This window comes from Otolemur garnettii, unplaced genomic scaffold (genome assembly GCF_000181295.1).
Source record: "Otolemur garnettii isolate 467f Iridium unplaced genomic scaffold, OtoGar3 scaffold00008, whole genome shotgun sequence".
In the NCBI taxonomy this organism is placed as follows: domain Eukaryota; kingdom Metazoa; phylum Chordata; class Mammalia; order Primates; family Galagidae; genus Otolemur; species Otolemur garnettii.
In genome coordinates this window covers 15,749,094-15,751,849 of record NW_003852403.1, presented here as the reverse complement: position 1 = coordinate 15,751,849, position 2,756 = coordinate 15,749,094, and the positions used below count along the sequence as shown (strand labels likewise).

General features: G+C 45.9%; 1 pseudogene; it reads right to left on the bottom strand.

Moving 5' to 3' along the window:
- LOC100946577 overlaps positions 1-2,756 on the bottom strand; it is a 4,316-nt pseudogene that overhangs the window by 1,028 nt on the left and 532 nt on the right.

The window sequence follows — 2,756 nt, the reverse complement described above, 5'->3', positions numbered from 1 at the left end:
CCAGTGCCCCATCAGGCATGAGCGGCAGTGGCGAGACACGGCCCCTCACAGCCGCACTGGCTCCGGGCAGCCAGCGACTGTGATTATTCTTGATGGGAACTTGTATGTGAATTTTACAGCTTACACTTCAACTCAAGGGAGAACATTTTATTTACTCTTCCAAGCTTACACAAGTCAAGACAGAAAACCGAATTTCAAGAAAACAGAGCTTGAATTTGGAAATGGGTGAATAAAAATAAGAAAATGTACCAACTTGTGATTTTTTTTTTTTTTTGGGATAAGAGTCTCACTATGTCGCCCTTAGTAGAGTGCTGTGGCATCACAGCTCACAGCAACCTCAAACTCTTGGGCTTAAGAGATTCTCTTGTCTCAGCCTCCCAAGTAGCTGGGACTACAGGCGCCCACCACAACACCTGGCTATTGTTGTTGTCTTTGTTGTTTAGCAGACCCAGGCCGGGTTTGAACCCACCAGCCCCGGTGTATGTGGCTGGTGCATTAACCACTGAGCTATGGGAGTGAAGTAGCAACTTGTGATTGTTCTTCAAAAGTTCACGAGAGTTTGGTAACACACAACTGAAATATGTGACTCTGTGGTTTTTAATGCCAATTTTGTCTTTGTATTACAGATAGGTTGGTGGTAAACAATTGAAAAAAACGTATATGAGGCAAATACTGTTTTCTGATACTACACTGTCCTTTTCAAAAGAGCTTCATTTTATTTTCAATTTGAAATTATGGTTGAAATCAGTGTTTACTTGGGACACAGCTTCTTTGACTAAAAGTTAAGAAGCTTAGGTTCTATCTTTTGCAAACCACACGTTGTCCCGGGCTTCATTCTCTCCGGCACACTGTTGGTGTTTGGTATGGTGGTCATGGTGGTAGTGGAGACCATGGTAGGTGGGTTGGTGTGGTGATGATAGTGATCATGGTGGTGTTGGCTTGGGTGTAGTGATGGTAAGGGTGGTGCTGATGGCTGAGTGGAGAGGGTAGCAGTGGAAAGAGTAGTGGTGAAGGAGAGGTTGGTCTAGATCAGTGGTTTCAACCTTCCTAATGCTGCGATGTATTTTCATCGTTAAAAAGAGGTCGTGACCCACAGGTTGAGAACTGCTGGTCTAGATGGTCTCTAGGTTCCTTTCAGATCCATTCTTCCTGTTCTTTGATTTTGCTGCCATTTGTGAGGATAGTGGCTGTCCACAGACACTACCAGTGGAACTAAGAAGGAAGGAAGAAAAGACTCAAAATTGGTATTGCTAAGGATTTTGACTTGAATTCTTTTTGCAAGGTCAATATTTGGGGCATTTTTAAGGCCCTGTTTTGCAATATTTGTGAGTAGGAAATAAGATTGGATCAGGGAAGTTATTTTTGGTTAAGAGTCCATCAGACTGCTACATCTCTCAGCAAACTCCCAGAATCGAGATGAAAGGACAGCATTGTCCAGGCTGAGCATCCTGAATTAGAAAATCCAAAATCTGAACTGTCCCAGAATCAAAAGCTTTTTGAGTGCTAACATAATGCTCACTGGAGCATCTCAGATTTCGAATTTTCAGATTAGAGCGGCTCAACTAACTATAATGCAAACACTCTAAAATCCCCCAAAAGTTGAAATCAGAAATGCTTCTGGTCCTAAGCATGTTGGATAAAGGGTGCTCAACTTGTGTTAGAATTTTGCTGTAGGGAAATTTGAAATTGGGGAATATGTAAGTCACAATCCCCCAAAGAAACAGATAGTGTGCTCTAACTGGGATAATTTGAGGAGGTCTGATGTACCAAGGGATACTTAACAGTATTGTGGCCAGGGTGGAGGAGGACCATAGGGTTGGTGCAAGAATCCCAGCTGGACACGGGGTTACCATCCCTAGGTTTACAAGACAGACAGCTGCATTAGGGTTCTTCAGAGAAACAGAGATGATAGGATGTATACATAGAGATTGATTCTGAGGAATTTACTCTCTTAAGGCCCGTTACCATTAGTCTGTCAATTTACTACATAATTCTGGGCATCTATGTCCTACCAGCTGAGGTGCTAGCTTGCCAGACAAAGTTTTTGCCCTTGTGGAATGTACATTCAATGGGTTACTGTCAGATGTGTTGGCACAGCCATTTAGTGTGGAATAACTGCCCAGCCTGACCTCCCTCTGTCCCTAGGGCATATTCTTATCACCAGCTGGGCCAGGTCAAAGGGCATCCCTTCCTTGACCCTTCCCGTGTGTACCCCTCCTCTCTGCCTCAGGAAGTCTTCCTTGAGGCTGACTCCCTCAGGGCAATGGTGCTGTGGTTTCTTGTGCCTGGCTGGTGGCCTCACTAGACTGGGTGCCAGGGCTGTGCTCTCTCTTTGTCCCCACTCCTTGAAAGCCACCTGGCACCTAATAAGTAGTAGCAACAGTAGGTGCTCAGTAGGTATTAGAAGGAAGGTAAGAAACGGTTTTATTCTCCCTCAGAAACATTGTGCTCTCTCTTGTCTCCCTCCTTTGGGTCCTGTTTTCCTTTGATCCTTTTCCCCGTCTTGTTACATCTTTTGCTTACACCCCCCACCAACCCCAGGAAGCTCTCATGGACTCCAGCCCACAGCAGCCCAGCCCTTCTGTGCTGGCGACAGCAGGTGCCAACCCAGTACCAGACTGTTTTCTAATATTTGTCCCCTGGGTGGGCCACCCACCTCATCAGCCGGCCATGAGCTGGGCTTAAAATGCAGGGCCATGGGCGGTGCCTGTGGCTCAGTGAGTAGGGTGCTGGCCCCATATGCCAAGGGTGGTGGG